Source organism: Acanthopagrus latus, unplaced genomic scaffold (genome assembly GCF_904848185.1).
Source record: "Acanthopagrus latus isolate v.2019 unplaced genomic scaffold, fAcaLat1.1, whole genome shotgun sequence".
NCBI classification, from domain to species: Eukaryota; Metazoa; Chordata; class Actinopteri; order Spariformes; family Sparidae; genus Acanthopagrus; species Acanthopagrus latus.
The window spans coordinates 333-25,000 of NW_023504090.1; the positions used below are offsets into that span (position 1 = coordinate 333).

A 24,668-nucleotide genomic window follows, 5' to 3' on the forward strand; every position below is an offset into this window, starting at 1 on the left:
CCTAATTTTTGGTGAGATGCAGCTCCAGAAATTACATGTTGTGTTTCATATTCACTGGTCAACATCTTGTAGAAACTATTATCCTGTAGTCAGAGGTTTATGTGAAAGTGTGTTGCTAACAAAGGCCTTTGCCCTGTTCTTGATGACACCTGGTATCATTGGAGCCCTGCTCTAAGTCTTACTGCCTTTTATCGCCAGCAATTTTGAAAGCTGTTTTAAAAAATACAGTCAACCAGACCACTCAGGCCTTCCTCCAGCTCTTCAAATCCATGCATAGTTCCTCGTCATCCTACATTTACTGTTTTTGGAGGAGAGGCTGCCTAAATTTACCACAGCTCTGTACTTGTTCTGACCTGTGGGTGCAGTTTCCCCCTCGGCAATCGCATCTAAGTCTCCTGTCTCGTCATTGTAGACAGTCTCTGCACAGGCGCCACCTGGCCGCGGCGGAAGTCCCTGCAGGGGCAAAGGCGTCTGTATTTGGGGGAGTGTCCGGCACAGCTGAAGAGAAGGGGTTCCCGCTGGAGGTCCGCACTCCGCCGCACCACCGAGAAGGCTGGAAGGATGTGGTTGATCTCTGAGTCCACAACCTCACACTGCACCTCTAACCTGAAGGGTGAAACAGAGGTGAAGAGGTCTGAATATAACCTGAAATATCAGCTCACTGGGTTTAATCACGGGGAAAAATGTTCCTCACAGGATCAGAAACTTAGAAAATATGAATATTAAAAAAAATACAGGAGGGTGGAATTGGCATAACCTCGAAATAAACGGAAAGTCGACACAGACAAAAGACTTTGATCACATTTCAGATGCCAATTTAAAAAGAGAACGATGAAGTTCAGTGAAAAAAGTGAAAAGGAAGTTGGAAAACCTGCGAGGCAGGTACGAGGTGTCAGTGTGATGTCAGACAGATAACTTGTGTCAGAGAAAAGACTTGAGCTGGATGGGAGGATGAGACAGAGCAGAAACAAAGGAGAGCAGCACTGTAAACCAGGACAGACGGAGCAAAAGAAGTAAACACAAAAGATACTTGGAGGATGAAACAAGAGCAGAGAGTAAAAGCTGAAAGCTGATAGCAGCGAGGAGGAGGAGGGGGGCGGCTCAGAGCAGAGACTCAAACACCAGCAGGCTTTCTAGTCTCTGAGCTGCAGAAAAAGGCAGTGTCTAAAACTGAAGTTTCTAGTTCGGCTGGTACAGTAAACTAAATAAATATCTGGTGAGGTTCAGCTTCACCTGTTTATAAAGTCAGCTAATATAAATGAAGCAGTCCAGGCCGTGCAGACATATCGATCAGCACGTGATCGACAACAACAGTTCTGATTAGATGCTGAACCACCACCAGCTTCAACATCCTGATTCTTGGCATGCCACATTTCATACACATCACTCATCTTCTTCTCTGAAGAATACCTCTCTAGGTAATTTGAGGTAATGTTGTATCTATCCTTTCCTGGGTAAGTCATCACAGGGTTACCATGTAGGTCCCATATGACTCACTTCTGGATCACTTATAGAAAATAGATGTAGCAGGACTCAAGGACTCAGTCATTACTTTTTAAACCCTTGAGGATTGAGCTAAAATTATGTCAGTAGAGATCATAATCTTTGGACATTTTTCATTTATAAGGAAATCTCTAACAGCTGATCATACCAGAGAAATAAATGTAAGAATAGCCAGCTGGTCTGTTGTGTCTGCTCTCTGTGTCACTGCCTGTGTGCACCAGGGCGGGGCTATGTTAATACATGCACACACACGCACATGCACACAAGCACACACATCACTACGGACGTATCGATCAACGTGGAAAAAATGTGTTATATTTTTGCCGTATCGCCCAGCCCTACTTACCCGTGCAGGGCTTCCTTGTTGTTGATGAAGCGGAAGTGAGCGGGCTCACATATGAAACCAGCAGACTGGCACGCCTCCACACAGGACTGGCCCTCTTGAGATACAAGCAGCCTGAGGGAGCTGAGAGGAGGCCAGGCGGAGGGAGCTGTCACATTGGTGGCCCAGCCGACGGCTGTGGAATTGGGCAGGGGCACAAACAGAGGTCCCGTAACCCTGCTGCCACCAGCAGAGCCCTGTCTGGAGAGGTTGGCTGGGATGAAGGGAGGCTCTGGTGTGCAGAAGTCCTGGAGGGGAAACATATGTTGGCGTCTTGTTACTTTGTGCAAACATTTTAATTGTGATGGAAGAATCTGACTTTTATTGTGTTTATGGGCAGATTAGCAATGCAGCTCAGGTAAAAGCACTGAGGGATAGGTTCACTTTTTCAAGTCTGTCTCAAAACAATACTGTTCATGCTGGTTCAAGAGAACAAGAGGAATGAGATCTCTACTCAGTGGAAATTGAATGCATGTCACCGTTCTGTGCAAAAATACACTCTCAAGTATGAGGCTTCAGCAGTCTGTGTCCCTCTTTGAAAATGTTTCCTTGCTGAGTTCTGGCAGAAGGATCATAACACAAAGAAGGAACTTTATCTGAAAATATACTTTTTGCACAGAATGAGAACTGTGGATTTTGTCCCTCATCACAATTCACTGATATTTAAAGACAGCCTTGAAAAAATGTAATTTCATCAAAAAGATCAGGTTGTAGCTTCAAACTAAGGAAATAATATAAAATGAATATAGTAAGTTAGGCTGAGTCACAATGGGTCACAAAGTCTTTAAAGTCTTCAATTTAGAGCAAACTTGCACAGCACCTTTAAACAATGACCTGTGCTGTATTCAAAGGTGGTGGACGGAGTACTTGGTATTGTGCTTCCGTAAAAATAGCAGTACAACGGTTTAGAAACGCTCTGTTACAAGTAAAAATTGTGGATTTAAATTTTTACTTGAGTAAAGTATGACCAAAAAAATGTGACCAAAAAGTGTCTAAAATTAGTAATAACTGTAGAGGAGCAGAAGTATATAGCTGCAGAAGTACCTTCCCAGCAGGTGAAGGAAGCGGAAATACAAGTACCTCAAAACTGTACTCAAGTACAGTGCTTGAGACAATGTTACTTTCCCTCACTCACTGCACCTCACACAATATAACAACATACTTGACAAAGAAGTGGATGAAATGTAAATATCAAAATCCTGCAAAAACATAGTTTAAGCTACTCCTGTTTCTCTTTTCGATGAGTATAAAGGCTATAGTAAAGTTTTCTCTGCTCAGACCTGCTGCTGTGAAGAAACCCTCTGCAGTTTGTCTGACATCTAATGTAGGATTATTAAAAAAATTCCTCTCCTCATCCCTGCGCTCCATCACTATCATGCCCACACTTATGCTCCCCCTCCTTACTCATCCCTTCTCATTAGTGTCAGTAGACCTTCTGCCTCAGAGCCTGAGGGCAGATATGTGGTTCGTAATGAGAGCTAGCATGTAGATTAATCACAAGTCTACATACATGGAGTAAAGTGTGACACACACACACACACACACACACACACACATGCACACACCAGCAGAGACACACGATGTTCTGGGTGTTGAACGCACACACCGATGAAATATTGAGCAGAGTCGGGTGTTAGAGCACTGGAGTGTATGCATGAGTGAGCGAGAGGGAGGACGAGGAAATGAAAGAGAGAATCTCTGCATGTGTGTGTGTTTTGTCCCACGCTCTGTCAATATTCGTCTCCACATGGACTTCACCTGGTGCTGGATGTAGGAGTGGACTCTCTCCAGCATTCCCTCACAGGTGTACTCGTAAGGCAGGTACGGCTCAACCTGAAAAATACACAAACACAGTCCTCAGGATATTATCATTTCGAACATATTAAAGTCTTTTTTTTTTTACATTTCATTGTTCATGCTAATTGCAATAAATTGTCTCTTCTCCTTGTTAATTTCAACAGATGAATGTTTCCATTGTCACATTTGCGCAAAGACCTAATCACAGAGTGTCACTGCTGGGAAACTCATTAGGCTTTATTTGCATACCAATAGATCATCCCCAGCAGTGATGTGAGGTTTTATAACTAAAGCACACTTCTGATTAGCCTAATTAGAGATGAGCTGGAAACACCATATCCTGTATATTCTTTTATGTTTTTGTTAATACCAAGGCAAACAAACTGACATAAAACTCACCGAAGATTGATACAAATGGAATTTTCTGATTTAAAAAAAAATGCTATATGTTGTTGACATCCCAATTGAAAAGCAGCCAACTGAAAAAAGCTAAATAAAGCTATGTGATTGACTTTACAAATGAAAACACTTTTCCTCTGAATGCCAGACTTCAGAGAGATCGATGTGCCTTGTCTTTATACCCCTTAACGCAAAAGACCTGCCTTTGTAAACGATACTCGACTCACTAAATTGCATTTCCAATCTGAAATCAAAGCAGTCTAATGCTCAGCCATGTGTGAAATCAGACTTGGCCCATTTCAAGTGAAAACCACCGAGAAGCAAGTATGCAGGGATGATGCAATTTACAAAGTTACGCACACTGCAAATCTGATCAAAGCCTTATGTTAATCGACTTCGTAAGCTGTAGCCGAAAGTAAACATGTGGACACACAGACACACAAAGACACACACACACGCACTTCCTGCAATTACAGTCTACCGTGTGCAACAGAGTTTATCCTCCTCTCTCTGAGACTTCTCTGATTTAGTTTTAGTTAAACAGGCAAGGAGACTCAGAGTGTGTTCTGGTTAACAGGGGAAAATGAGAAGAGCCTTCAACATCGAATTCAAGGACTTTTCAAGGACTTTCCATGCCTAACTCATTCAAAGTCAAGAAACCAGCGCTGCATAGTTTAAACACTGATCAATGCATCAAATCAACTTAGATTCTTCTTAGTGTACCGAATAAAAACATTCAAGCACTTTCAATGACTAATGTCTATGTCTTATTATTCAACAATCTCTCAGGACCTTTATTTTTTTGCGGTCTAATTCACAAAGGTTCAAGGATAAAACAGTTGTTTTATTGGTATAGCAAAGCCACCAGCTAAAATTATTCAACATTTCTCAAAAAACATTTTTTTTTTCAATGTGGTCTGTAAAATAAGCTTCACCTTCTATTTATACCAATTTAATCAACTACTGCAGGGAATATTGAGCCAAAACAAGATGGGGAAGGTGAACACAGAGGTGTTCAACTGCAAACTGCACATCAGGGGGATGGAAGGAGGGAGATTAAAGGACAGAAACTAAAAAATACTGAAACAGAAAGAAGGAACAGATGAAGGAAAGAGGAAACAAATTTAGGATGAAAGAGAAAAAGAGAAAAACGGAACAGAGTGAGAGAATGAAAGAAAGAAAAAAGAGAAGAAAACAGAGACAGAAAGAGCTGAAGAAAGAGAGATGAAGAAAGGATTTATTGGCACATGAGGATTTGTCAGCCAGCCAGAGATTGCTTTGTCCTGCATGACTGAACATGTGTCTCTGACACACACACACACACACACACACACACACACACACACACACACACACACACACACACACACACACACACACACAGCATGTGTGTCTTGAAGTTAAAGGCTGTAACGTGCAGGTAATGCTCTATGGCCTGATCTTTCCAATCTTTGCAATTCCAGTGTCTCTCTAATCATAGTTATGTGTTTATGTTCAGATAGATCGATGCATGAGAAGAATATCATCTCTCTCCCTGTGTGTGTGTGAGTGTGTGTGTGCTGGAGCATTGTGCCTCCAGTGAAGGGTGAAGGGGTCCATCAGCTCTCTCTCAGTGGTCTGACAGTGCAGACGGAGACGGAGCAGTCAGCCTGTACTGCTGAACTGTCGCTTGTCTGACAACACAGACAAGACGTGAGGAGCAGACACAGACACACACACATCACTACAGACATCACCTTTCCTCTCATCTCTGCACACAATACTTCCTAATCTGCTAAAGGGAAAATATATTCTAGAGTGTTTAAAGGATCATGCAGGCAGCGCTCTCCCTGCTGCATGTGATTACTCAGTGCCCTTCATGCAGTTTAATAGATCATTACTGTGGCACTTTCCCTTTATCAAAAACAACATGGAATTAGTTAAATGGCTGAAATAGAAAGAAAAACGGTTTCTTATTGATGAGTATGATTTCCAAAGCTGTAAATATCACCAACTTTGATAAAAGCCACTGAACAGCCACACACGCTGTTAGCTTTGTGTTTCTTCTGCACTCTCCATGTGTGGGTGCACTGCCTGAGATAATGCTTTCTAAAGACAATTAAAGTCTTTCATCTAATAGCAGATCCACTGCTTAATCTCTCATTAAAAGTGTAGATTTCACGCACCTGCAATCTTAAAGTTTGCAAAGGATACTTAGCTTGAGCTATAAAATGTTAATGTAGTGGTTATTTCAAAATGCACATGTTGCCACTTCAGTTTTCCCTTTTAATGAGACCATAAGACTTTTGTAACCACACAGACGTTTAGTCATCCTGCGCCACAGACTCCTCCTGCTCTTTTTGTTTTCTCCATCTGTACGTTTATCTCTCTCTATTCTTTTCCCATTTTCTCTCCCTTTGTCGTGCTTTCCAGAAAGATTTAATCTCTCCGGTTGACTCCTTAATTAACCTCTCTCCCACTCTTGGCAGCTCCTATCCTCCTCATATTCTCCATCAGCCCACATTTCCTGCATGGAAAAGTTGAGCAGCACTCTGGGATATCAGACTGCTACCTACATGCTGGCAAGACTCCACTGCGGATAAAGCTACTGTGCCATTGTGTCAAAGTTTAAAAACTAAACCGAACTAACAACACTGAAAGAGAGAACATTTATAAATCTAACCTCACAGAGTTAAAGAATACAGTGATTTATTCTCACAGCTCTGATGCTGCAAACAAACTTTTCCTCCTGTTATTATTGTTTCTTCCTTTGTAATGTTGAACAGATATGATTCACAGCAGATGATTCAGTGTGGTGACTGATTTGACTGCTGAATCGGAAGTGAAGGCTTTTCTAGTTCAATTTGACGTCCCCACTTGACAGAGAGAGAGAGAACTGTAAACACTGTTACACAGTGCAAAAGTCTTGTTTTCTATCCCTGGGAGTTATAGTACACAGTGTTCATTAGTACCTTGGTTCTCATGATTTCCCTGATGGCAGAGTCAAACTCCAGGGAGTTGTTGTAGTCCACCGTCATGACGTGAGGTCTGCCGATGTACTGCTCTGCATATGGGTGCTGGGAGGACACCTGCAAAAAACACAAGATGGCTATACAGTGAGAGCTCTGTGTGACTAAAATACATATCCTAAACAGCATTTAAGGTCTTCTGTGGGGAGTTGAATTATCTGGCTTATCCATAACTTTTCTTTCACGGAAGAGGATGATGTCATAGTGATGTCATTTTTTGAGCAACCGGGGAAGTTAGCGTTGCACTGGTTCCCTCAACGAAAAAACTGTGGGATTGTTCAACTGGATTCTGGGTTAATGCAGCAAATAAACTCTTTATAGCAGATTATTTGCTCATCAAAATAATCTGAGTGGGTGTGTCTACATGTTCGACGTGATGACGTTTAATGTGGTGACATTTTTCCCCTGGCAACCCCTGTAGTCTCATTTAGTCACTTGTTAGCAACCAGCATTTTCCAGACACTATAATGATTTTCAATTCAAATGAGGGGTATTTATTTAAGTATTTCATGTGGTAGAATAAAATGTGAAAATATCTCAAGCTTGTGTTAACTGTAGACTTTATTTCAGGCATTTAACTGAAAACTCACTAAAAAAAACCCCAGTGACCTCAAGATTGGGGGACAAGAAGTGAACAGGTTTTATGACTCATTGCCACAGCATCCCACTGTCTATATAGTCTTTTTTACTGGGGCATCTCATTGTATTAAATGCATGCCATCCACTATCTTTTACGTTATGTTGAAATTACTTACTATGATATAATGACTCAATGAATATACTGTGAAACATTTAGAGCAGAGCTTATTTTGCAGCTTTTTAATGATCTCGAGGCTTTAAAGAACACACTGGGTCACAAGAATGTAATGCAATTATTTCCCCAATATTGCAATAATTAACAGCAACATAGATTATGTTGTTCAAGTTCTTTTAATGGATCCAGTGGTTGGTTGGCAGTGAAAGACACAAAAATATTCTTATCGTGATGATGCGGAGTAATGAGCAAGAATGAGCTTACCTCTCTGGAAGTGGGCTTCCCTCTGAAGAACTCATGATTGAGTGAGCTGTGAGGTGGGTTGAACTTGGGCTGCAGGAAGATGCAGCCATTGGCTATCGCCTCCAGAGGGGCTGGCCCTTCGTAGGGGAAACCAAAGCCAATGAAGAGCTAGAAAAACAATCGGGGCTGTTATTTTGTAGTTATGATAATGAAATTAACAGTTATTGTAATGTATGTAATATTAATTTTCTCCTCTTTTCTCGTGCTTTCTAGAAAGATTTACTCTCCCCGATTGACTCCTGCATTAACCTCCCTCCCACTCTTGGCAGCTACTCCTCTGTCAGCTCACATATCCTGAGATCAGTTATTGTAATATGTGTAACTAGTTGAAGACATGGCCAAGAATGACAGCAGCAATGAGACTGCAGCAGATGGAGGATGTGTGTCAGTGATATTTCCTTCACTGTCTTGCCTTGGCCTTTCGCAGCAGTTGCTGCAGCTCATGCTGGGGTAGCAGGCCGTGGTTCTTCACGAAGGCGGGGACCTCCGGGGGCCTCTGGGTCTCATAATACACTGTGCCATGGACCTCCATGTACCTGTGGAGAATCTGCAGGAACCCTTCCTTACCCTGCTGGGAGAGGAGGGGAAAAAGATGGGTTGGTGAGAATGAGGGCAAAGGGTGAAGAGAGGAGGGAGTACTGCGAAAAGAGTGTGTCAGGAAACAATAGCATAGAGAAGACTATGATTAAAGTACAGGGTGTGGTTGTGTTTGTTTGTCTGATCTGTGTGTAAGCTACCTGCTGTCTGTGTGCGAACCTGACTACCTTTTGGTGTCACCATGTTTGTACAATCCAGTTTATGGTGGTCTATGTTTCTACGCTCGTGTTTTCAGGCCACTTTAATAAAGATTTTTTGCCAAACTTATCATTTAGTTTTCATTATTGACATTTCTCCATTTCTGTTGTCAGAAAAGTGAACAAATAATACATAATACTAAATTCCTAGTTGAGATGACAATCAAATCTCTTTCAACCAGAAACAAAAGCCCTATCAACACAGTGCTGACGAGAGGAACTGACACGTCTTCAGGTTGTAGATGGTTATCACATACTTGAATTAAAATGATTTCCGACTAATTGCTGAACAATTCTCTCTACTACTGCTGCTATCACTGTCCTGTTTTCTCATAGCAATTTGCAGGACACCCACTGGATACACATTTTACCCTGCTTACCCTTTCACACAGAGAGAGGTCTCCTCGCTCATGGAATTAAACTGACCCTGAGCGACAGAATCGGGTTTAAAAGCTTCTGTGTTAAAAGTAAAAGAAAATCGTGTATTCATGAAATCAACATGCTTTTCAACATCAATAAGAACTTTTTGAATGTAGCAATAAAATGCTTTTGAACTCTTTTAGCAGACTGCTATCTCCCTTACACAATGTTTTGGACTTGTGTGGGTGCGAGAGGGGCGATAAAGCTGTACCTGCACATACTTATTGTTGAGAATTCATCTCTCATATATTAAAGATTGTTATTTGTTGGATAGGGACAGTAAAGAGGCAAAAAGGAAACAGGAGAGTTCACCAGCAGCAGTTGCGGCTGTGTGGCCCTGTAGCATGTGCTCATTTATTGCTTTTATATTTCTGTAGAGTATTAGCATTAAACTCAATTGAGGAGATCCGGAGGGCACACTTTCAAAGTCAAGTTTGAGCATGATGACTGGGAGAACAAAAACCAAACAGCATCAGTTAACAACCCAAACTGAATCATGTGAACGGAGCGTGACCCCAGGCCAGAGTATTGACCGGCCGTCTGGTGTTAAGCAGCTTACTGCATATCCCTGTACTGTGGTGTGGCCCCCCGCAGTCGTAATTGGAGGCTGTACCGATCGATAGCTTCCTCTGCGAGGATTTTCCCAGCCAATTAGGAGATTAGCTCAGGCCCTAAGTGCAGCAGACAACATGAATTAGCAGAAGGAGAAACTACAGGCGTGGAAGAGAGCAGATTCTATAACCTGCACTTGCAGCTCTCTCTCTCTCTCTCTCTCTCCCTCTCTCTGCATGTCCAAGCTTAGAATCTCAGCATTAGATTAGGACTGGTAACAAGCGTGTTCTGCTATGCTGGGTTAGGACTTAGGAAAATTGTTTGATTTGCATGGCATGTGCCAAGGGTATGATGATAGAAAAAAAAAATCATAAGCTTCACCCTCCTTACTGTTGGTCCACCTATCCAGCTTTTTGTTGTTGAATGATTTACAAAAACAACTGCAACAGGTTGACAAGACCAGACACAACAGCCCCCCAAGGTTCAAACAGAGGCAGACAAAAGCAGGCTTCTTATTTGAGGCTGGCTAAGCTCAAAACAATGAAATATTAGCTGTAGATAAGGTGGGAATTGCTTGTGAAGATAAACATCATCATTAGAGCTTAATTAGCCACTTACGCCAAAACCCTGAATACTCATCTTACAAATAAATAAATAAATAAAATAAAATGACTGGCTGTCTGACCAGTCCTTGTGCCGTCTCAGAGGATAAAAAGATAATCACTGTTATAGGTAAAACTGATGGTTGTCCCTGTGAATCCTGCGATGCATTTGAGTGTACTTGTGAAGTGTTGACAAGTGGCTTCTCACAAATCACTTTTCTGGATCCAACCCTGACAACAGCTTTGTCTGTATAAATGCTTGTGTGTATCCTTGACAGCTTAGAGTAACTTTGTTCTTTTTTACAGATGACGGACACAACAGGGATATGTGGTGAAAGTGACAGCCTCTTACCTGAAGCTAATGAGCATCCAGCCAGACATGCCAAAAGAGAAAAAGACAGAAAAAAAGAGAGAGATAGGAACATAAAATTGATATTAAAATGTAAATACACAACAATGGGGGAAACAAAGAAGAGACAGGAGGCATTCTCTGCCTTTTCACGGGGCTATTGCAGTTTAGAGTATTGCACTGTTAAAACCCCTCGTCTTCGTGCTGTGCTCGTCTCTTTCACAAGCACCAAGTGTAAAAAATCCAGGGAATTGTATAGATGGATGGAGAGATAAAGGCAGCAAACATCATTTTTATAATCATTTTAACAATGGAGACACAACTGTGCCCCTCTGCAGTGTGCAGAGGAACAAGCAGGCAGCTTTTGAGAGGAAGATTGCCAGTAAATTAAAGCTGTACAATTGTGTATATAGAGCCACATGATGCTGAGCTGTAATGGTGCAAACAGCGGGGAGTGCAAAATGCTGTCATTGGATTTTTCTGTTAACACTGCAGTATATTGTTGGGGGGTATTGCGTGTGTGTCTGTCTGTCAACATTAAGATAGACTAAAAGAGATTTTGACCCGCACTCAACTTCTGTTTGAATTTAACAGAGTAACATATAGTGGAACTTTTCCATGTTTGTGTTAAATACATGTGCATCCATACAAGTGCATACAATTATAATGCGTACGTATGTGTGTGTGTATTTGCTGTGTGTACTACCTTCCACATGCTGGCCTCTTTCCCATACACTACAGCCATGTTGTTGACTTTGTTCTGCTGGATGCTCCTCTTTTCCGTCTCATTCAGCTCCTCCGAAACGAAGCCCATGAATGAGTTGTCTGGCGTGTGAGCTGAAGCGTGTGTGTTAGAGGAAAGGAAAGGCAGGATGGTCGTGAAAGTGGAACGAAAGTTGTGTTGTGAGTAAGAGACAGAGAGAGAGAGAGAAAGAGCAATACATCCTTGTTTGCTTCAGGTCCGTGGTTAAGTCAGACTGATTATTGGCCCACTCAGTATTATAAATAGTGACTGTCATAAAGCCAGCTGCTGTTGGCTATGTGAGATGGTTTTGGCAGTACTGGTGTGCCTTTAACTTAAGCAGTTTAACCAACTCACTATATTCACATTTTCCCCAATACTACTGTAAGTACTGCATCCTCATGGGTCAGTTTCCCATGAGTTTTTTTGCAGTACACATTATCATATATTTAATAAAATTAATAAATTATTGCTGCTGTATTATAGCTTCGGACAGTTGGGAAGCGTGGGCATCACCAGTTGGCCCCATACTGACGTTATGATGATCCTGCTGTTGAGTGTGAACTATAGCTGAAAGGCCACTGATATCGTTGTGAACTGAATATGAGAGAGGAGGAGAAGTTAAGTAGTCAATGTTTCAGTCAGGAGGCAGAAAACATTGAGGGCTCGGAAAACAGCAGATCACACGTATTGTGTAGCATTAGAACTAAAGAACTAAAGAAAAAAGAACAGATAAGAGCTTGAAGGGATGCTGGAAGCTGCTGGGGAGCTGAAAATAGCTGCATTAGACACATTTCTCCAAATTAATGTGAACAAGCAGCTGCACCTGTCAAAGGAAGTGAAAACATTGAATTGGAGTCATTTTACCATTTTTAGAATGACTGTCACATATGATGACAGATCTGTCTGTGTGTGTGACAGTTTTAACTTTTTGTTTAAAGTGAGGAGATATGAGGATATCAAAGTAAAATAATAATAATAATAATAATAATAATAATAATAATAATAATAATAATAATAATAATAATAATAATAATAATAATAATAATAATAATGTAATGTACTGACAATATAAGCATTGTATTAAACAAGATTATTTTTTTTAAAAAAGAATAAAATACAAAGGATATTTTTAAAGATTAGGGAAGTGGTTTTGGTTCTTACGGAACATGGTCATGTACTGCCGTGCATTGAGGTTCCAGTAGCCCCAGTTGGTCCGGTAGCCGTGCAGTGTTGCATATTCCTCATGATTGTAAGCTGGCTCCGTCCCAAATGTGTCAATCACACGGATGTGACATCTGTGAAGACACACAACAACTACTTTACAACAAAATGTTCTGGCTTATATGACACACAATATCAAGACTTTGTTTTATAAGCTGTATAAAAATGTATAAGTCATAATGTACTTACATAATGTACAACATATTAGGATATTTCAAGTTATTATTGTATATGTCACCAACTACAACTTACCTGACAACACTGAGGATGTCACATAAATGTAATGTCATTTATAATGACCTATCATCATAACCTTTGAATGTATATATAAGCAGTTTCATACATGCTTGTGAATGATTTCTACATGTGTATAAAGAGTATAAAGGCTTTGTACCGCAATATTATTACAATTATTAATAAATGCAGCATGAATCTGTCCTGCACTTTAATGCTGGTAAATCTGTGTGGTATAAATTATTCATAGTTTTTTCTTTGACAAGAGATTTAATAACAGAACACCATTAATACATGTGGCACAAAATGACAACAATATTGTGCAGGATTGTCAAAAGTGAAATAAAACAAGGGTTAACAATGGAGTAGAAGCCAAAAATAAGAACTGCGTCCAGCAGTTTTGCCTGGAAGTTGCCACGTACAGAGTGGGAGGTTTGACAGGAATACAAAAAAAAATAAAATAAATCACTTTCTAGGCTGAGGTTGTCATAGGGCACTGAGAGGGTGCATAAGCACACATAACACATTCATGCAGACACACACATACACATGCAGAGGGGAGAGACAGAGATCTGGCCAGTCTGTGAGCTCAGGGGGATTAACAAGAGCTCTAGGTGGCAGAGCCCACTTCTTCTGCTCTGAGACTCTTTCCTGAATGATAACTGTGTGTGTGCGTGTGTATGTGTGTGTGTGTGTGTGTGTGTGTGTGTGTAAGACGAAGACTAAGATAGTCCACTAACTCCGCCTTTTAGCAGATATGTACACATTTTCCTATGTTAACATTCTTATATGTTTATAACATATTTTAAGTGATGTTTAATGCATAGACTTTTCACTTGAGCCACTTTACCTCAAACATGTATGTTCTTTCAATTCACTTAGTGTCTTCCAACATTTTCATGAAATATTCTTCACAAGCTGCTATAAAGTGGTTGCTTACAATACATATGTAAATTAAGTTGATGACTAACCAGTTTGATAAACATGGTTTTATTATGTTGTGATTGTTATTAGTTGTCCTACATTAGCATTGTGTTTGGATTGTGGTGACATCGTTAGATAATTCTCCAGCAGTTGAAACAAACTTAACAGAGGTCTGGAACTTTGTTTCAACCAGGCGCTTTGTTTACAGAAAGTCATCTCAACATCTTAAATCATATCTTCTTACTCAAGTGTATCTTAATTTTGGATTTCCCAAATTATGAAATACAAAGTTGGGACGGAATAGACCCTGTCATAAATTTAAACAAAAATCCAGAAATAAGAGTGTCCATTGCAGTAAAGTCTATATGGCAATGACAATGAAGAAGATAGGGAACCGTGATTGTTGGACATGCTCGTACTGTAATTAGCCCGTTAGCTTTACATTTCCAGGACCAATCAAGGATCAATGGGCATATCCATTTTCACCTTGAATGACACGATTAATGTTTTGGACTCATCCGAGTTAAAATTGAAGAGTGCTTTTTTCTCATCTAGTAAAGCAAGCTAGCTAGCAAGTTACAAGTGAAGCAAGACAGCCAATGTCAAGGATACGGACTGTGTGCATCATAAACACAGACACAGGCATGACAGGATGAGAGGGGATTGGGTTCTACAGTTCTAGTTAGGACTTTAAGAATGGCTTTTATAAAAGGAAGATAGGATTTTTCTTTAAAACTTTAGATAAGAGAAGCAGTAAGGACATCTTTCTGTAATGAGGTCCCTTGACTGTAAAATGGTAATCGCTACTGCAGTGTTTTAAACTTTTTAGGACAGCTATGCTTTCAGCTTCTCCACAGATTACATTTTTACAACTCAAACTTTACAGAAAAGTGGCATAGATGTAGTAGCATTGCTGTGATAATTTGCCCACAGATGCCTTTAGCTTTGAGTGTACACTACACGTTTGTTTTGTCCTCATTTGAAGCTGCTCACAGTGGAGAAATTGGTTTCCCCAGTGTGTTTTGATGATGGATTTCTCACTGTAGACTTGTCGGACATTGGTGCAAACAGGGAGTTGCGCTTTGATTCTTCTAAGCTGACAGCTATAAAAAATGTATTATTACATTTCTGTGTTATAGCCACCCTGGAATGAGGTGTCGTGTTTTCTCGAGGTGTTTCAGTGCTTTTTTTCTGTATCGCAATCATTATGTGTATCCATCACCCACTTACAAACAAGATCAAATTTGCTGGCTCTCTAAACTTCAATGTTCAAAATTCGATTTCCTAGAGTAGCATTTACCTTGCGCTCAAGGATCGTCCACACTTAGAGGCAGAGACCTTGAGTGATTGTTTATATATCTTCTGGGGCTTTATTGCGAAAAGCAAAAATACCCTAATCTTTTTTGACACTTCTAAGATATTTCAGTCACTGCATGCTATGACATATCTCAGAGAGGAGCTTTAAAGAACAAGCGTATCTGCAAGAGAGACTCAAAATCATGCACTTATCTGTGCAGCCTTATTTTCAGGCATGAAGGACGAGACACTGCGGAAAATGTTGTGTGTCTATTTGTAAGGGTCACAGAAAGCTGACAATGAATTATTAATAACAAATGTTAGTTTCACCTGTCCCTGCCCTGCTTCCCTTCATCCCCCTCTCCGACCGACGCTATCACATATTGCCAGCTCTGGGACTGTGAAAATGTTTCTGCCCGCAGATAAGAGGTCCCGAAGGGAAGGGGAAAAAAACAGTGGTGGAAGAAGAGGGGGTAAGCGGAGTAGTAGCTGAGCTGAATATCTATCGGGAGATCAGAGTATGGGGCTAATCTGGGTTAAACGGCTTCTCAGCAAGGCTCAACAGTCCTCCGGGGTGAGGGGAATGTGGCAGGGTGGTACGTTGTCACCCACAGTATCAGCTTCAGTGATCAGGAGAAAGAAGAAGCTGGATTTCATTGAACAGGCACTTTAAACATACATTTTAAGCTTTTTTTCATGATCCTTTACATGGCTCATAAGCAGTTTAGAGACAACCACCCATAACAACCACCCATCAGCTACATTTTTTACTAATAAAACGTGTACACAGAATGATGATTATCAATGTTCAATTGCTTCAACAGACCTTCAAAATATTTGGTTTGTGATTTGACACCAGACATCTTCATAATTAGTGTGTTTTCTTAAAGGTCTCTGAAACTTCAACACATGCTGGTGTAACCAGTTCGTTCAACCTGAGATTTCATTAATGACTGTTTTACGTGTTGATAACATTACTACTCCTTCAATCAGAAATGTTTACATGAAAAACTGACTGTTTAGTGGAAAAGACGCTGCTTTTTGAGGGAGCACTTAAAGGATACAAACAGCAAAGAGGATTCTGCTCCGAGAGCTAATCCCCCTTTAATAAACACAAATGAAGATTAAATCTTACTTTAATTAACAACACTAAGAAACATAGCACAGAGGGAGGAGGTTGGGGTGGCGGGGGGAGTTGCAGCCACACTGTGACTGTTGACTGGTATGAGTGTGATTTTATATTGGTAGCCACGCAACTAATGAATGAGTAAGTGACTGTAAAGCTTGATTTCACCATTTTCTTCATCTCAACTCAACTCAACTCAATTTTATTTATAAAGCCCTTTAAAAACAGCTGCAGCTGACACAAAGTGCTGTACATAAAATAAGACATATAAAACAAAGAACAATATAAAAACAATAATAAACGATAAAACAATGTTAAAATAATATTAAAACAAAAACAGAAACAGAGTCTCATGCTGGATTAAAAGCCAAGGAATAAAAATGGGTCTTAAGACGTTTTTTAAAAACGGACAGTGAAGGGGCTTGTCTAATACATAACGGGAGGTCATTCCACAATTTAGGACCAGCAACAGAGAAGGCTCTATCCCCTCTGAGCTTCCGTTTGGCCCTTGGTAACTCCAGGAGCAGCTGATCAGCTGACCTGAGGCACCGGGCAGGAGTGTATGGGCGGAGCAGCTCAGAGAGGTAAGGCGGGGCGAGACCATTTAAGGATTTAAAAACAAATAAAAGAATCTTAAAATGGACTCTAAAGTGCACAGGCAGCCAGTGGAGAGAGGCTAAAATGGGAGTAATGTGCTCCCTCTTACGCGTTCCAGTCAGGAGGCGAGCAGCAGCATTTTGAACTAACTGGAGACGCGCCAGGGAGGACTGGCTGACTCCAAGATAAAGTGCGTTACAGTAATCCAGCCGCGATGTAATGAAGGCGTGGATTACTGTTTCAAAGTGCTTTTGTGCAAGGAAGGGCTTCACCTTTGCCAGCTGCCTAAGGTGAAAGAAGCTGGACTTAACTATTGCACCGATTTGCCGGTCAAGTTTAAAATCACTGTCCATCTTAAAACCCAGGTTTGTAACTGTTTGCTTCCTGTAAGGCAGCAAGGGGCCCAAGTCAACAGGAAGTGGTTCACAAGAGCCACTGGGACTGAACACCATCACTTCTGTTTTATTTTCATTAAATTTTAAAAAGTTCAAAGACATCCAGGCTTTAATGTCTTCAAGACATAACAGAAGTGGTTTCAAGGAAAACCCGTCCTTCTTCTTCAGTGGCATATAAATCTGGGTATCATCAGCGTAACAATGAAAAGAGATACCATGTTTTCTCAGGATGGAACCCAGGGGCAGCAAGTACAGTGAGAAAAGCAGGGGCCCTAAAATTGAACCCTGTGGAACCCCATATGACAGCGGAGCAGAGCGGGACTCAGAACCACCAAGGCTTACGCTCATAGTCCTGTTTGCCAGGTAGGACCTGAAGCAGTCCAAGGCGGTACCAGAGATGCCTACTAGCTGCAACCGATGCAGTAAAATGCTGTGGTCCACGGTATCAAAAGCTGAACTTAAGTCAAGGAGTAGAAGGGTTACATAGTTTCCAGAGTCATTTGCCAAAAGGATATCATTAAAAACTCTTAATAGAGCTGACTCTGTGCTATGTAGTGTTTTAAATCCGGACTGGAATACCTCCAGGACCTCGTGCTCATCCAGAAACGATTTCAATTGAGTATACATAACTTTTTCCAGGATTTTTGAAATGAAAGGCAGTTTGGAAATGGGTCTAAAATTGGCTAGCACACCAGGGTCAAGACTGTGTTTCTTGAGAAGGGGTTGCACCACAGCATGTTTAAAACTTTGGGGGACAACACCAGAAGACAGACTGCTGTTGATAATGGCCAGAACCGTCTGCCCTATACTGGGGAAAACATCTTTAAAAAAGTGGGGCGGGATAGAGTCACGGGGAGAACCTGATGGTTTAATCCGGTCAACCACATGTTCTAAGGCCTTCAGAGACACAGGCTCAAACAAATCAAATACAGCCAAGCAAGGGACAAGGTCAGAGGGGTCAGATGCAGGAGTAGGGATGAGAGCCCTTGCAGTAGAAACCTTGTCAATAAAAAACTGCAGGAAACTATTGCACATTTTAGGGGATGCCTCTATGCACACCTGGGGGGGATTAAGAACAGCCTCGATGGTTTTAAATAGCACACGCAGGTTGTGGTGATTAGATTCAACAAGGTTGGACAGGTATTGTCTTTTGGCCTCCTTAAGAGTGCTCTGGTAGCAGCGCCAACAGTTTCTTAAGATTTGGTACGAGACCTGCAGCTTGTCCTTATTCCACCTGCGTTCAGCTTTTCGGCACTCCTGTCTAGCTGCGCGAGTTTTCTCATTAAGCCATGGCTCAGGTTTAACTTTGAGCTGCACCGTTTTTAGTGGAGCCACAGAGTCCAGTATGGTTCGGCAGGAGGAGTGAAACCAGGAATTTAGCTCCGCCGTGTTTGCAGATGGTAAGCCAGAGGAAACACACAGTCCGTTAAAAGCAGAGGAGAACTGACCAGCAGTGGCAGGGTTAAAAATCCGACGGCTCCGAACAGGAGCGGCAGATTTGACTGCAGAGCAGGAAAAGGCAGTTTCAAACACCACAGGCAAATGATCAGAAAACACATTGTCACAATTTTCCAAGTTGGACACAGACAAACCATGGGAGAGGACAAGGTCTAATGTGTGTCCATGTTCATGTGTGGGACCAGACACACACTGCACCAAATTAAAAGAGTCAATGAGGCTTAAAAAGTCCTTCACCATCGGCTTGTCAGGACAACACACATGAATGTTAAAATCCCCAACAAGGAGGACACGATCATACTTGGGCATAATTTCAGCCAGCAGATCAGAGAAGTCATTTAAAAAGTCCTTGTTGTATTTGGGGGGTCGGTAGATGACAGCACACAGCACTGGATCAGAGCGGCCCACCTCAAATGAATGTGCCTCAAAACTGGAAGAGGAGGATGAGACGGCACGCTGCCTACATTTAAAATCATTTTTATAAACAGTCGCCGTTCCTCCTCCACGGCCTGACGTCCGCGGGGAGTTAAAATAAGAACAGCCGGACGGTAAAAGTTCGACCAGAGGACTGCACTCACCGGGACCGATCCAAGTCTCTGTCACGCAGAGAAAATCCAGGCCGCGAGAGTTGAAGAAATCCCTCAAAATAAAGGTTTTGTTCGCCAGAGATCTGGCGTTCACCAGGCCGATCCTGGCGGGCGCCGGGGGCTGCGGTTCGGTGGATCTGCGAGACCGTGGCAGCGTCTTCAGGAGCCGGAGGTTCACCCCGCGCTGGGAAAGCCGAGGAGGGCAGGAGCGGCGAGGCTGGAGTCCCGCAAACGATCCGGTGACAGGTACAAGGCAGGCACCGATGGGGTCCAGAAAACGCCGGGGCACAACGAAAGGATGGATTAATCCCAGTTCTGTCCGGGAGATGGTCGAAGATCCTGCCAGCCAGGCTTTAAGCTTCACCAGCCGACCACCGCGTTTGCCGCGGCGGCGGAGACGCTTCCGCCGAGGAGGTAGAGCCAAGGCCCGACACAGGTGAGTCGGGATCCCCGCCAGAAGCGGGGGCACAGTTTTCTGTCCACCATGCTCAAACGCACCCAATGTCCTGGCATTATGTCTAAGATCTAAAAGGAATTGGCGATCGTACACCAGCAGAGACTTGATCTGTGTAATGACAAGGGTTGAGAACACTAAAAAAACAAGATACCGTAGGAGCAGCAGGCGGCCAGGTACACACACCGGCGCCATCTTAGCTCCAGCACAATGAAGGAGCTGATATTAGCTATATCAGGAAGCAGAGCAATGACTGTACTGCCACTGTTCCTTCTATCTGCACATGTCAATATATTTAAGAATAATTTAATTAGCTCAATCCAGACCCTGGTAATATATCACTTCACCACTCACTGTACTGTTTATAATGATGTGTGTGACAAAAGAATTTTTGATTTGATCCATGAAACAGTATTGCATATTAAGTCATTACTATGTAGTTAATTAAACAAAGTTTGCTGATAGTAAACAAATGATTGTGAGCAAACAAACTGTATCGGTTTTCTTATTCAAGCTTATGGGAGTTTTGACACTTTCGATTTCATCTTCTTAATCTTGCTCATCATCCATTTAAGCCGTCTTCACAGTGTATTTTATGTGAAGGCACTTTGTCTACTAATAGAAACTCTGTAAGCTTTGAAGTGCAATGCAAAGGAGATTGTCGGACATATCCTTTTGTGGGCATTTCTCTGGTTTACCTATGTTTTCCTGCTTGATACTGTTTAACTGTCTTATATGGTGTTTGTGTGATTTATTGTGTGTTTTGTCTGAGCTTTTGCATCCCAAATCTAATATGTTTTCTACTGCAAAAATGAAAAAAAAACAAACAAAAGAACACTCTAGTGTTAATAGATAACAAACAATAGTAATACATACAGTGTTTCATTTAATTATTTAAGGCTCTGAATTTAAGAAATCTTCACATTTATACATATATTTGTAGTGAGATATTAAACATTTGGTAGTTCGGATTTTGTTTTTTGCTGAAGGACGTCCTGGCACTACAAGAAATAATCACCATACAGTAGTTCATCATTTACTGCAGCATCAAATGTTTATTGACGTTTGTCTGGACTATTAGCTCAAATACAGCTGTTGCCTTTCAGGACAGGAAGCAAACTCAGTGTTTAACAGCTCGTGTATTACAGTTTGTTTAAAATAAAGGCCATGTCCTCTATCAGACAGCTATACTGTAGCTCAAAGGGATGTCAAACTATCATGTTCAGGCTATGCGGTGTACCTTCTGTATACCATAATGACTCATTTCAGTCAAAGTGTGGAGATCTGTACAATACTCCCTATTAAATCTATCATTTAACCCCCATGACTTTAGCAGATGCTGTGGCCCATTCACTATGCTACGTATAACCAATAGTCTGCCTTAGACTTTGTAAGGTAAGATTACTTGAGCAGTTTGTTGTTATGCCATGGAACTCGAGCCATGGTTGTTTCTTAAATGTTTTCATTTCAACTGAAAGCAAGGCCACCGTTAGTTTGGAAAAAAACAAAAAAAACAAACCCTGAATGATACAAGAAAAAGAAGCCCAATAATACACTGAGGAATATAGATACTTAATCATACTGAGGGAGCTGTTGAAATGTTGACAGGGTGCCTAAAGGCTAGTAGCTATAGTTTTTTGATATTAGGATTTTTAAATTGATCAAAGCAACAGTCAGTTGCACGAGGCAGCAGACAGGATTCCTGATACATCAATAACTGTGTTGTGAATAATCCTTATCATACCTTGACTATGAAGTATTCTTAAAGAGTTGACGTAAGATGAAAACTCAACAGCTACTGATACCTCTATGAAACATGCTATCTTGTTTATTCAAATAAACCTGAAGTGTTAGTGATGTTTCCCTAAAGAGTCAAACAGGAAGTACAGCCTCTTTCTCGTGTCTTACTAAGGTGTTGTTTTCTTTTCCCTGGATATCTCTCCCAATCCAACTCTATCAGAGCAGCAAATTCAGCATGCAGAGGAAATCAATATGCCAGTCCTATTATCAGATGAGTGGGTGTGATTTAAGACCATCTCCTATTGGCTCTCAGCATCTTTAACAACAGCACATATGCACGCACACGCAATGCAGCAACACACCCTACAGGACAGCACGGTATTGTCCAGGCATAATAAATGAATGTGGATGTCGGTGGGAACATAAAACAAAAGTAATTAAAGGGAGCTGAAGGGCCCCAAAGCTCAGAGCACTTGATTAATGATGCCTTTCAGCACACAGGGCTCAACTAGACTAGCCTGACGAGGCTAAAGAGAGAGAGAGAGAGAGAGCGAGGTGCATACTGTAGGTATATCATTGACCTGCCCTAAACCTCTGGGGGAGAGTGGAATTGCTGGGTTAAGATAAATGGATGAAGTTGTTGCCTGATGGGGAAATACTGTAAAGGGGAAATAGAAAAAGAAATGTAGTTTTACAAAATATTTTTAGTTTGTTTCAACAAATATGCACTTCAACTCTTTAATCCACAGAAAAGTGAATATCCAGAGTATTCCTCATATACTTGAAATAACTGAGACGTGTCCTCTTGTGACAGCGAGGATAGATGTTCTTCGTTCCATCTGTACCGCTGAAACATTCAGATAATTCCTTCGTCCCGAGCGAACGAAACACTGTCTCTTGCAAACACTAAAAGTCACATTCTGTTAGGGAAAGCAGAAATCAAGGCCCGGCACGGTAATGACGAAGCAAAGAACTGCTGACCTCAGCAAGCAATTAGGTGAGGACTGCTGGCTGAGTGGCGTCCTGTCTGGGTTTGGAAATGTGGGATTTTGTGTGTGTGTTTGTGTGTGCATGAGCAAGAGAGAGACAGCAAAACAGGTTGTGTGCAGGGAAAATAGCTCCCCAGCCAATCTGTAATGCATTTCTCTCTATCTCATAATTGGATTTTAAAAATACATGGAGCGGCCCTTTATATGTGGTGTCAGGTTGACTCCAGACACCTTCCACTCCTCTTTTTTTTGTGGTACCTCTCGTTTTTCTGTTCTCTCTTGTCTCCTTTGTTGCCATCTTTCCACACACTTTCACGGTTGTATCTCTAATTCCTCTCTCTGTTTTACTACCTACTCACATATGCTCTCTCCTCTTTTATCTGTCATTGTTGCCTCGTTAGAATGGGAACAAATACAAAAAAGCAAAATGCCAATGGATGCCTTCACATACAGGGTTGTAGACAAAGACACCAATTTACCGGACCAGGAAATATGAAGAGTGGGACCTGGGGGGAGGTGGGGTTTGAGGTGGCTGAAAGCTTTTATTAGGGGCTCGACAGGATGAGACTCAAGCTGGACTCTCAATTTTATGTATTTCTGAGGCAACAACACTGAAGACCTCTGAAGACAATATTGGCTCGTACCGCTCTGCTCTGCAGGGTTGTGCAGCTGCCCCCCACACCCCCTCCCAAATGCACTGTGGCAATTCTTGTTTTGTGTATTACTTTACTGTTTTGATGCCTTGGTCTCATGGCTGTCATGGCCTACTTTCCAAGTTGTTCCATCTTTGTAGCAGTGCCAAAAGCCATTAAAAACATTTTTGTAACGGCGCAAAAAAAAAAACCCCTCTCTCTCTGCCTGTTTCTTTTTAACATCTCACTAATCTTTCTTCCTCCTCATGAGGCAGATGTCTTCTGCTTTTTCCCTGCTGTCTTCCGGTCTCTTCGTCTTTCTGTGTTTAATCACCACCCTCCTGTTGACAGAGAGCCTCTGAGTGCAATAAAACAACAGAACTGATGTTTATGTGTGTGTGGGGTGATGTGCATTCATGCTGAGCTTTCAATATCTGTGCCTCTAATGCCTCTAATCCTGCACTACATGTGATATTATCACTCGTGCTGTGCGGAGTGGTAGTGTATGAAAAGTGGAGCAGTGCCAGTTTCTGTGTGTATAGTGTTTTGTGATGTTGTTCCATTATCACAACATGACTTATTGTGTATTTTGATATCTTTAACTAGATGGAGACGAATAGGTTCGACGGAGATGGCGTACGTTTATGTGTCTGACAGTGTGTGAATTTAACAAGCTGAATGAGTTACAGTGAGACATCTGGACAGAGACATGTACACCTTATTACCAGCAATAATTAATCCATAAACACAGCCAATAAACCTACATGCCTGGCTGGGAAATTGCTGACACACACAAACACCTACAGAAACACAACACAACACACACACACAAAAGCAGGTAAAGCAGCATACAGAGTGAGAAAACGTAGCTCCACACATAAACACAATGCACATGGACCACTAACTTGTGTTTCTTGAGTGAGAGCCCCATGTGCTGCTTCATCTGTTGCAGGCCATGGTAGTCGGTGTAGATGAGGTCAAAGGGCAACGGGCCGGTCAGTGGGCAACTGCCTCTTCCTGGGGGCACACCGAGGAACCTGCAACACACAAACACAAATCAAACACGGAGTTTAAACGAGCAGAGGAACATGACAGACAGTATTTTGTTAGTGTGAATCTTCTCTCGTCCCCATGAGCCCACTGACTTCACCTCAGCCTGCTGAGCCACGAGAGCATCCAAGTGTGTAGTATTAACTTGGAAAAACCATTCTGGTTTTGTAGCAAAAAAGGAACAGTAAAGAGAAGGTGTATAAAATGTATTCATCAATAGGTTTGAAAAGCTTTCCTGGGTATTGTGGAGTATAAATCTACCAGCAGAAAGTTTTTTTTTTACTTTGATTTTATTTTTCCAATATTCTCAAAATGTCTATTAGTCTTCTATCAATGCCTCTGAGTAGAGGTGACAAG

General features: G+C 41.6%; 1 pseudogene; it reads right to left on the reverse strand.

Annotated features, from left to right (window-relative positions):
- Positions 1 to 403: 403 nt before the first annotated feature.
- LOC119016406 overlaps positions 404 to 24,668 on the reverse strand; it is a 25,420-nt pseudogene continuing 1,155 nt past the window's right edge.